Source organism: Cervus elaphus, chromosome X (genome assembly GCF_910594005.1).
Source record: "Cervus elaphus chromosome X, mCerEla1.1, whole genome shotgun sequence".
Lineage (NCBI taxonomy): Eukaryota > Metazoa > Chordata > Mammalia > Artiodactyla > Cervidae > Cervus > Cervus elaphus.
In genome coordinates this window covers 173,969,155-173,980,868 of record NC_057848.1, presented here as the reverse complement: position 1 = coordinate 173,980,868, position 11,714 = coordinate 173,969,155, and the positions used below count along the sequence as shown (strand labels likewise).

The window sequence follows — 11,714 nt, the reverse complement described above, 5'->3', positions numbered from 1 at the left end:
GCTGTAGATGGCATTAATTCCTTGTTTTTGATGGCCGAGTCATATCCCAGTGAATCAACACCCCTAGTGGCTAAGACAGTAAAGAATCTGCCTTCAATACAGGAGACATGGGTTTGGTCCCTGGGTTGGGAAGATCCCCTGGAGAAGGGAATGGCTACCCACTCCAGTATTATGGCCTGGAGAACCCCTTGGACGGAGACTGGTGGACTACAGTCCATGAGGTTGCAAAGAGTCAGAGACGACTGAGTGACTAAACGACAACAAAGACCACTATCTGATACCATACACAAAGATTAACTCAAAGTGATTTAAAGACTTAAATGTAAAACCTGAAGCTGTGAAACTCCTTGTAGAAAACATAGGCGGTATTCTCTTTGACATCAATCTCAGCAGTAGTTTTTTGGATCTGTCTCTTCAGGCAAGGGAAACAAAAGCAAAAATAAACAAAAGAGACTAGCTCAGGCTAAAATGCTTTTTCAGTGCTTGCTTTGGCCTCAAGTATACTAAAATTGGCGTGATACAGAAAAGATTAGCATGGCCCCGGGCAAGATGACATGCACATTTGTGAAGCATTCCATATTTAAAAAAAAAAAAAATTAAGAAACATTTTTGCACAGTTAAGCAAGCCATCAACAAAACAAAAAGGCAACCTACTGAATGGGGGAAGATATTTGCAAGTGTTACACCTGAAAGGGTTAAGATGTGTGCGTGTGTGTGTGTGTGTGTGTGTGTGTGTGTAGAGAGAAAGAGACGAGGGAGGGGGGGAAACCCATACAACTCAGTATTAAAGAAATAAAACAGTCAGGTGAAAAAATGGGCCGAAGGTATGAATACCGCATGCCAATGGTCAGTAGGCACATGTAAAGGGGCTGGACATTACTAATTATCAGGGAAATGGAAGTGAAAATCCCAATGAGGCATCCCCTCACACCACTCAGAAGGGCACTTCAAAATAAAAAAGTGTTGGTGAGGATGCGGAGAAAAGAGAACCCTCCAGCACTGCTGGTAGAAATGTTAATTGGCAGAGCCGGTGTGGAAAGCAGTTTGGAAGTTCCTCAGGAACGTTAAAAGAACTACTACTGTGTGATCTTGATTTTCACTCATGGGTTTTTAACCTAGAGAAAGGGAAAGCACTAATTTCAGAAGATAGGTGCACCCCAGTGTTCTTGGCAGCGCTAGTTAACAGTAGCCTGGACACGGAGGGAACCTAAGTGCCCATCCCCAGATGCGTGGATGCAGAAGATGTGGTAGATATATTCAATGGAATACTACTCCGCCATAAAAAAGAAGGAAAATTTCACATTTGAAACAACCATGGTTGGACTTGGAAGGTGTTACGCTTAGCAAGATAAAGGAGAGAAACATTACTAGTGTATTTTTTGTTTTTTTTACTTACATGTGGAATGTAAACGATAGAACAAGTGGACAAGCACAACAAAACAGGAATAGGCTCCCAGATACAGAAAGCAATCTAATCGTTGCCAGAAGCGAGGGGTCGGGAGGATGGGGAAACTAGTTGAAGGGGAGGGAGAGGCACCAAATGCAGTTATAAATAAGGGTGAGAATGTGTAGTGGAGGGAATATAGCCAATAATATGATAATATCCCCATTCCATAAATATCCCTTATTTCAATTAAAGACACTATAATTTCAGGTGCTTCCCTGGTGGCTGAGATGGTAAAGAATCTGCCTGCCCTGCAGGAGACCCGAGTTCCATCCCTGGGTCGGGAAGATTCCCCTGGAGAAGGGAATGGCAACTCACTCCAGTATTCTTGCCTGAAGAATTCTGTGGTGGGCTACAGTCCCATGGTGGGTCACAAAGAGTCGGACACAACTGAGCCCACCTCCCCGCCCCCCCAACACACACACACAATTTCAGGGGCTTCAGGAACACGGCCAAAGTCCTGGATCAGTTTTATGATAAGCTTGGACTCTGGAGGTTTTCCTAAAGAACTACTAATAGAGCTTCTTAGGCTTACATAGGTAGTGACAATCAGGAGGGAAAATAGTTAATAAATGAAACTGGCCAAGAAAAGAATAGCAACAAATGTAAAAATAAATCTGCCCATCCTAAGGCCCCCTTTTTATCATGTAACGCTCTGTTCCACATACACGTAAGGTCTGCTGCTTTTATGGGTTCACCAAGTGCAGTAATTCATTTCACTTTCCTCTGAAGAATGTTTTCTCCCAAAAGGAAAAAAAAAAAGAAAGTGGGCACAGACTGAATTCTGATCGTGAATGAAGATTAGGGGGTTCTTTGCAAGGGGTGTATATGTTCTTGAGACATACACTTATAGAGTTTTGTTGGTGAAGATACCATATAAGTATACATTAGCATTCACGCTTTTTCAGATGAAAAGGATAAGTTTTAGGCATGCGTGTGAAAATACAAAATTGTTTGCGAATGCATTGCCTATTTCCATATTGTGAGTTTCATTCTTTGTATGAATGTGTAGATGAGTTGATTGATGGATGATGGGTGGGTGGATGAAGAACTAGTGAAGAGGAGACACAAGCATTCATGCAGCATTGAAAGTCTTTGGCCACTGGGTGTCATGGTTTTCCCCGTAATGGTTGGCCCACCACAAGTATTTGAGGGGTCCCTGTATTCCTGGTGCAAGAGTTGGCAGTGTACGTGGCAACTTTTATTAAACCACACCACCGTCCTTTTTCAGACTGCTGTGCTGTCTTTAAAACACATCGTCAGTGTTATTTTTCTGCCTAAAACTGGCTGATGAGGATTAAATCGACAAATAACTATTTTTTAATGTCTGAATATTTAAATGTCCGGAAATTGCATAATTGTGTTGGTCATAGCTAGGTTTTATTGTATCCAAGTCAAATCTGAAGATTTTGTGTGGGGCAGTTATGCATGTGCTTGGAAATGTTTGTAATGAACTCTTTGCTCTACGGAATTTCTATAGTACAGAAAGGAAGCAATTATTAGATATTGTTGTTCAGTTGCTCAGTCATGTCTGACTCTTTGCGACCCCATGGACTGCAGCACGCCAAGTTTCCCTGTCCTTCACCATCTCCCAGAGTTTGCTCAAACTCATGTCCATTGAATTGATGATGCCATCCAACCATCTCATCCTCTGTCGTCCCCTTCTCCTCCTGCCCTCAATCTTTCCCAGCATCGGGGTCTTTTCCGATGACTCAGCTCTTTGCATCAGGTGGTCAGAGTATCGGAGCTTTGGCTTCACCATCAGTTCTGCCGATAATTATTAGACCTGGTGATCTCATTTGAGCGTCTGCTTGCTGTTACCGGGGTGTCGTGGCCCGATGCACGTGTGTTGGCTGACATATCACCAGCGTGAGTGCACCATTAATTCGAACCAGGCAGCCGTATTTCTTCCTTGTGGAAGTGATTCACCCTGCCAGGTCCGATGGCAGTTGAGTGGTTGTGACAATTAAAAGCAGTTGTGCTCGTCCCATCACAGAAATGCTACTGAGTTTGTTTAAAAAAATAAAACCACTGTCAGGGTAGAGTGTGCCAGATGGGAAGATTTGGCCACGTGCTCCGAGGACACCGTGGAAGGTGTTCTTGTGTTTTTTCCAATTCTTGTATTTTTCTCACTCTGAAGGCTAGTTGTCGCCAGAATTGCTAAGGTGAATCTGATGAAGAGGCCGCCTAGTTTAGAAGCCCCAGTATGATGGGATATGTGTGGGGAGATTGTTGGAAAGGTGACAAGGAGCTTGTCTTGTCACCAGACCCTTGTCAACAGGGTCTGTTTTATTTTTCTTGTTTCTGTTTAAATCTCGAAAATGTGCAAGTTGTGCTTCAGTGGCATAGCAATGAATCTTGGAAGAGTCTTTAAATGACAGTGTTTGCATATTCTGGTTCTTGTGGATATATTTTTTTGTTTGTTTAAATGGCCTCTTGTGAGTCGGGTTGACATCTTTAGTTTCCACCCAAAGAGTCTGATGGTGACGTCGTGATTCTCACTTAAAAGTTACTGGCAGAGAGAGAACAGTTAACAGTTTGCAAAATGGATGGGTTCATGGAAGGTCTGCTTTTGTTTGAATGAAAGGATCTTTTTTTTCCCCCATTCAAATGAGGAAGAACACAGCCAATGCCCAGTTCTTTCAAGTTCATGTTGAAAATGGTTTATGGATGGTGCCAGAGGGGGAATCAAAAATCAATGAGCAAATGGGGAGGTGCTGTTCTCGGTTACAACTGTCAATAGGGGAAAAATTTTTTTTAATGAGATAAAAACAAAGAAAAATTCAATAGGAAAGAAAAAATTTAACAAGGTGAAAATGAAGAAAAATTCAAAAGCACTCATTAAACATTTTCAGGCACTTACTACTTAAATGAACCTGAAGTTCCACTTCAACAAAAGCCATGCCCTCAGGGAACTGTCAAACCGGCGAGGAGTCAGAAACTAAACAAATATTCACAGAGATACATCATTAGAAACATGAGAAGTTCTGTTGGTAGCCCTGTGTGGTTTTGGGTGTGCAGAGAAGGTTTCTCTGATGAACTGACGTGTTGGTTCATCAGACCAGTGGGGACAAGACTTGTGAATTATTTGAGGTCAGCAAGGGCGTTCTGTTGAATCCTGAACCAGAATCACGGACTGAAGCTGAAGCTCCAATGCTTTGGCCACCCAATGCGGAGAACTGACTCATGGGAAAAGACCCTGATGCTGGGAAATATTGAAGGTGGGAGGAGAAGGGGACGACAGAGGATGAGATGGTTGGATGGCCTCACTGACTCGATGGACATGAGTTTGAGCAAGCTCCGGGAGTTGGTGATGGACAGGGAAGCCTGGCGTGCTGCAGTCCATGAGGTTGCAGAGTCAGACATGAATGAGTGACTGAACTGAACTGAACGGATCTGTCTAATGGAGGAAAGCTTATACTAAGTAGAGACTGAACACATCTGGAAATTTCGTAGGTCTGGATCTGTAGCTGAGTCATGGGAGGAGGTTGGCAAGGGGGTTCCTGAAGAGCATACCTCAGGTCTGTGGTTGGATCAGTGGATGTTGGACGGATCCCAGCCTCAGGAAGAAGGTGAGGAATCTTACCTGGCGGGCAGCTACGGTCACCACGGTCCTGCTCATGCTGCATGTGAGTTCTGTCTGGAGTGGGTGAACTTGGTGTGTCCTTGAAACCTTGGTGGGGATGAGTATCGAGAGACGTTTGGTCACTGCTGTGAATCTCCAAAGAGAAAGACGGGTTAGGGACGAGCAATGATGAATTTTACTTGTCAGCTTTCCTGGCCCAGGGTGTCTGGGTACATGTTCTGTTCCCACAAATACCTGCCATCATCTGAGTCCGTTGCTTAGGACCTACCTACAGATGAACCAGAAAAAAAAAAAAATGACATCAGTAAAGGAATTATCCTCCAATTAAAAATTTAAAAAAAAAAATGACATGCCAGAGGAGCTCAGTTTTGGCAAGCTGGCAGTGGGCTCTTTCGCTGTGGGTTGATGGCTTCATGCTTGGGGACTCACACCTTGAACTAGGCCAAAAACCTGAACGTGGTGTCTTTGCTTGCCAGGATGGCGGTTGGAGAGGCGGGGTTGATGCCCGAAGCCGCAGTTGCACAGCTTGGCTCTGGTGCGTGATTTATCACGGCACATCTTTTTCTTTGCTATTTGTTTTTTTTTTTTCCCTCTAACATCTATTTAGGCAAAATGAAAAGCCCAACGCCGTTATATACAACCTGGCCGTGAGCGTGGGCGCTTAGAATCAGTGAAAGCCCTGATAAATTATTTGAACTGGTGAGGTAAGGGTGGGCACTTGGAGGCAGTGAAAGGTCTTGTGAATTATTTGAGCTCAGCACAGGCATCCCATTGAATCCTGATTTGGAATCACCCTCTGTCTAATGGAGGAAAAGTCGTTCTTAGTGTAGACTGTGAACAGGTCTGCAGATGTCGTAGAGGGTGGACAGTCATGGAGAGATGAGTCACTGGTTGCCATTGTGATGGTGGCTTGCCCACTTCTCATGTGACGTCTCAGCTGTGGTCACCTACAGAGCATGGATGGTGGTGGGGTCTAGGTCAACACTCACTGATGGAGAAGTCACTGTCTTTACTTACCGAGTCTGCTGGCTGTGAGCTCACACACCCCAATTTACGCGTGGGTGGTGGTGAGGTCTAGGTCAACACTCCCTGATGGAGAAGTCACTGTCTTTACTTGCCGAGTCTGCTGGCTGTGAGCTCACACACCCCAATTTATGCGTGGGTGGTGCTGGGGTCTAGGTCAACACTCACTGATGGAGAAGTCACTGTCTTTCCTTGCCGAGTCTGCTGGCTGTGAGCTCACACACCCCAATTTATGCGTGGGTGGTGCTGGGGTCTAGGTCAACACTCACTGATGGAGAAGTCACTGTCTTTACTTGCCGAGTCTGCTGGCTGTGAGCTCACACACCCCAATTTATGCGTGGGTGGTGCTGGGGTCTAGGTCAACACTCACTGATGGAGAAGTCACTGTCTTTACTTGCCGAGTCTGCTGGCTGTGAGCTCACACACCCCAATTTATGCGTGGGTGGTGCTGGGGTCTAGGTCAACACTCACTGATGGAGAAGTCACTGTCTTTACTTGCCGAGTCTGCTGGCTGTGAGCTCACACACCCCAATTTATGCGTGGGTGGTGCTGGGGTCTAGGTCAACACTCACTGATGGAGAAGTCACTGTCTTTACTTGCCGAGTCTGCTGGCTGTGAGCTCACACACCCCAATTTATGCGTGGGTGGTGCTGGGGTCTAGGTCAACACTCACTGATGGAGAAGTCACTGTCTTTACTTGCCGAGTCTGCTGGCTGTGAGCTCACACACCCCAATTTATGCGTGGGTGGTGCTGGGGTCTAGGTCAACACTCACTGATGGAGAAGTCACTGTCTTTACTTGCCGAGTCTGCTGGCTGTGAGCTCACACACCCCAATTTATGCGTGGGTGGTGCTGGGGTCTAGGTCAACACTCACTGATGGAGAAGTCACTGTCTTTACTTGCCGAGTCTGCTGGCTGTGAGCTCACACACCCCAATTTATGCGTGGGTGGTGCTGGGGTCTAGGTCAACACTCACTGATGGAGAAGTCACTGTCTTTACTTGCCGAGTCTGCTGGCTGTGAGCTCACACACCCCAATTTATGCGTGGGTGGTGCTGGGGTCTAGGTCAACACTCACTGATGGAGAAGTCACTGTCTTTACTTGCCGAGTCTGCTGGCTGTGAGCTCACACACCCCAATTTATGCGTGGGTGGTGCTGGGGTCTAGGTCAACACTCACTGATGGAGAAGTCACTGTCTTTACTTGCCGAGTCTGCTGGCTGTGAGCTCACACACCCCAATTTATGCGTGGGTGGTGCTGGGGTCTAGGTCAACACTCACTGATGGAGAAGTCACTGTCTTTACTTGCCGAGTCTGCTGGCTGTGAGCTCACACACCCCAATTTATGCGTGGGTGGTGCTGGGGTCTAGGTCAACACTCACTGATGGAGAAGTCACTGTCTTTACTTGCCGAGTCTGCTGGCTGTGAGCTCACACACCCCAATTTATGCGTGGGTGGTGCTGGGGTCTAGGTCAACACTCACTGATGGAGAAGTCACTGTCTTTACTTGCCGAGTCTGCTGGCTGTGAGCTCACACACCCCAATTTATGCGTGGGTGGTGCTGGGGTCTAGGTCAACACTCACTGATGGAGAAGTCACTGTCTTTACTTGCCGAGTCTGCTGGCTGTGAGCTCACACACCCCAATTTATGCGTGGGTGGTGCTGGGGTCTAGGTCAACACTCACTGATGGAGAAGTCACTGTCTTTACTTGCCGAGTCTGCTGGCTGTGAGCTCACACACCCCAATTTATGCGTGGGTGGTGCTGGGGTCTAGGTCAACACTCACTGATGGAGAAGTCACTGTCTTTACTTGCCGAGTCTGCTGGCTGTGAGCTCACACACCCCAATTTATGCGTGGGTGGTGCTGGGGTCTAGGTCAACACTCACTGATGGAGAAGTCACTGTCTTTACTTGCCGAGTCTGCTGGCTGTGAGCTCACACACCCCAATTTATGCGTGGGTGGTGCTGGGGTCTAGGTCAACACTCACTGATGGAGAAGTCACTGTCTTTACTTGCCGAGTCTGCTGGCTGTGAGCTCACACACCCCAATTTATGCGTGGGTGGTGCTGGGGTCTAGGTCAACACTCACTGATGGAGAAGTCACTGTCTTTACTTGCCGAGTCTGCTGGCTGTGAGCTCACACACCCCAATTTATGCGTGGGTGGTGCTGGGGTCTAGGTCAACACTCACTGATGGAGAAGTCACTGTCTTTACTTGCCGAGTCTGCTGGCTGTGAGCTCACACACCCCAATTTATGCGTGGGTGGTGCTGGGGTCTAGGTCAACACTCACTGATGGAGAAGTCACTGTCTTTACTTGCCGAGTCTGCTGGCTGTGAGCTCACACACCCCAATTTATGCGTGGGTGGTGCTGGGGTCTAGGTCAACACTCACTGATGGAGAAGTCACTGTCTTTACTTGCCGAGTCTGCTGGCTGTGAGCTCACACACCCCAATTTATGCGTGGGTGGTGCTGGGGTCTAGGTCAACACTCACTGATGGAGAAGTCACTGTCTTTACTTGCCGAGTCTGCTGGCTGTGAGCTCACACACCCCAATTTATGCGTGGGTGGTGCTGGGGTCTAGGTCAACACTCACTGATGGAGAAGTCACTGTCTTTACTTGCCGAGTCTGCTGGCTGTGAGCTCACACACCCCAATTTATGCGTGGGTGGTGCTGGGGTCTAGGTCAACACTCACTGATGGAGAAGTCACTGTCTTTACTTGCCGAGTCTGCTGGCTGTGAGCTCACACACCCCAATTTATGCGTGGGTGGTGCTGGGGTCTAGGTCAACACTCACTGATGGAGAAGTCACTGTCTTTACTTGCCGAGTCTGCTGGCTGTGAGCTCACACACCCCAATTTATGCGTGGGTGGTGCTGGGGTCTAGGTCAACACTCACTGATGGAGAAGTCACTGTCTTTACTTGCCGAGTCTGCTGGCTGTGAGCTCACACACCCCAATTTATGCGTGGGTGGTGCTGGGGTCTAGGTCAACACTCACTGATGGAGAAGTCACTGTCTTTACTTGCCGAGTCTGCTGGCTGTGAGCTCACACACCCCAATTTATGCGTGGGTGGTGCTGGGGTCTAGGTCAACACTCACTGATGGAGAAGTCACTGTCTTTCCTTGCCGAGTCTGCTGGCTGTGAGCTCACACACCCCAATTTATGCGTGGGTGGTGCTGGGGTCTAGGTCAACACTCACTGATGGAGAAGTCACTGTCTTTACTTGCCGAGTCTGCTGGCTGTGAGCTCACACACCCCAATTTTGTGCACACTCAGTCACTTCAGTCGTGTCTGACTCTTTGCCACCCCATGGACTGCAGCCCACCAGGCTCCTCTGTCCGTGGGATTCTCCAGGCGAGAATACCAGAGTGGGTTGCCGTTCCCTACTCCAGGGGATCTTCCCGACCCGGGGATCAAGCTTGTGTCTCCTCTGTGTCCTCCATTCTATGCAGATTCTTTACCACTGAGCCACCATCGAGGACCACACCCTGATTTATTTGGCCTTAATAAATGACTTGTCACATAAAATCTGTCTTCAAAATATATAATTTTAACATAAAATCTCATGTGTCTGCTAAAACCTTCTTTCCATAGGCTAAACTTCTGCAGGTAAAAATAGTGGAATGGGTAGTGGGTAGCCATTCCCTTCTCCAGGAGATCTTCCCAACCCAGGGACGGAACCCGGGTCACCTGCACTGCAGGCAGATTCTTTACCATCTGAGACACCAGGGAAGCCCATTGCAAGCACAAATGTCAGTCATTTTCTCCTTTCAAAACTCTGCCCATTCCAACACTGTGGGGCTGTCTAGAGCGAGACGGGGTCGTCCCGCTGGGCCCTGCAGGCGTGTTTGGAGAGTCTAGCTGAGAAATATGCAGAGCAGCTCGTTTCTCTAGACTCGTGTCCTACAGATGGGTCAGGAGGAAAGACCCTGATACCTTCTGGGTCCTCTTGGGGTCTGACTTCCCAAGGGCAATTGTCATGTGTCAGAAAGTACACCGTGGTGGTGTATGTGCTAAGGGTGTGTGTCCCCTGTTAGCAGGGCAAAGGCAGCGACCAGCCCGGAAATGACTGCAGTGACTCGCTGATTCATGAGTCCCTCTAAAGCCATGTCTCACAGTGGATGGACATAAAAGCTCAGTGGCATGTAGCATGGAGGTGCAAAGCTCTCTGGATCACCTCAAGATCAAATTGAATTTGATTGTGTGTCAGCAGTGAGGGTCAGCTGGGTCCTTGATTGTTATCACTTGAATTTATAAAGTCAGCCTGCAGTGAAATGCACTGATGGAATGCCGTGCCTAATGCGTGTCAGGCACAGGCAGGCTGGCACAGGGGACCCAGGGACGTGCAGAAGTCCTCAGTAATGTCACCTGCAAGGCCCATCTACCCATCACCGCGATGCCAGGAAGAATAAGGCATATGTTCCACAGTGAGAGCGTTTCGTCACTCAGGGGTCCCCATCAGGGGAAAGTGACTCTAGCTGACGGTAGGAAAACAGGTCAGTGGACTCCGCTGGAAGGAAAACCCTGAGGCAGATGGTTAAAGAGCAGAGTTTCTGTGGGTCTCACACATAGAAAAGACTTAGCAGTCTCCCCAAATAGAGCCCAGCGTGACTGGAGGGTGAAGACGCAGGACTGGTGTTGGGGGCAGGGGACTGGGGAACCTCTGGGAGTCCTTGGAGTGCCGGGGAGGGAGTATTGGTGGGTTACAGGGACCGCTGGTGGCTTAGAGGTGAAGAAGCAGGTTGAATGGCATCACTGGAGAACAGGCGTTTGCACACTGCTGACAAAGACTTACAGTAACTTTGTTCAGTCGCTCAGTCGTGTCTGACTCTTTGCGACCCCATGGACTGCAGCACGCCAGGCCTCCCTGTCCATCACCAACTCCCGGAGCGTACTCAAACTCACGTCCATCGACTTGATGATGCCACCCAGCCATCTCATCCTCTGTCACCCCCTTCTCCTCCTGCCTTCAGCTTTTCCCAGCATCTGGGTCTTTTCCAATGAGTCAGCTCTTCTCATCAGGTGGCCAAAGGATTGGAGCTTCAGCTTTAGTCGCAGGCCTTCCAGTGAATACTGAGGACTGATCTCCTTTAGGATGGATTGTTTGGATCTCCATGCAGTCCAAGGGACTCTCAAGAGTCTTCTCCAGCACCACAGTTCCAAAGGATCCACTCTTAGGCGCTCAGCTTTCTTTGTAGTCCAACTCTCATATCCACACAGGACTGCTGGAAAAACCATAGCTGACTTGATCGCACAGTAACTGGAGGGGGCATAGTCAAGGCTCATCCCCCTGAGCAGACACACGAGCCCTGAGATTGATCCTCCCACACAGGATATCCTTGTGGCAGAGCCGTCCAGTGGAATTTCCCATGCTGACCCAGAGTTCCTGGACCTCTGCTGTCCAATATGCTGACCACTGGCCACGTGTGACTTTGACCCCTTGACATGTGCCCAAGATGACTGAGAAGCTGTATTTTCTATTTTATTTTATTTTTGGCTGCGCTGGGTCTTCCTTGCTGTGTATGCTTTCTTTTGTTGTGCTGTGAAGTGGAAGTCACTCAGTCGTATCTGACTCTTTGCGACCCCATGGACTACACAGTCCATGGGATTCTCCAGGCCAGAATACTGGAGTGGGTAGCCTTTCCCTTCTCCAGGGGATCTT

General features: G+C 48.2%; 1 non-coding gene across 1 annotated transcript; it reads left to right on the top strand.

Annotated features, from left to right (window-relative positions):
* Positions 1–483: 483 nt before the first annotated feature.
* LOC122691063 lies at positions 484–584 on the top strand. Its single transcript, XR_006340308.1, has one exon. It is a non-coding gene; the product is annotated as a U6 spliceosomal RNA (small nuclear RNA).
* The last annotated feature ends 11,130 nt before the right edge of the window (positions 585–11,714 follow it).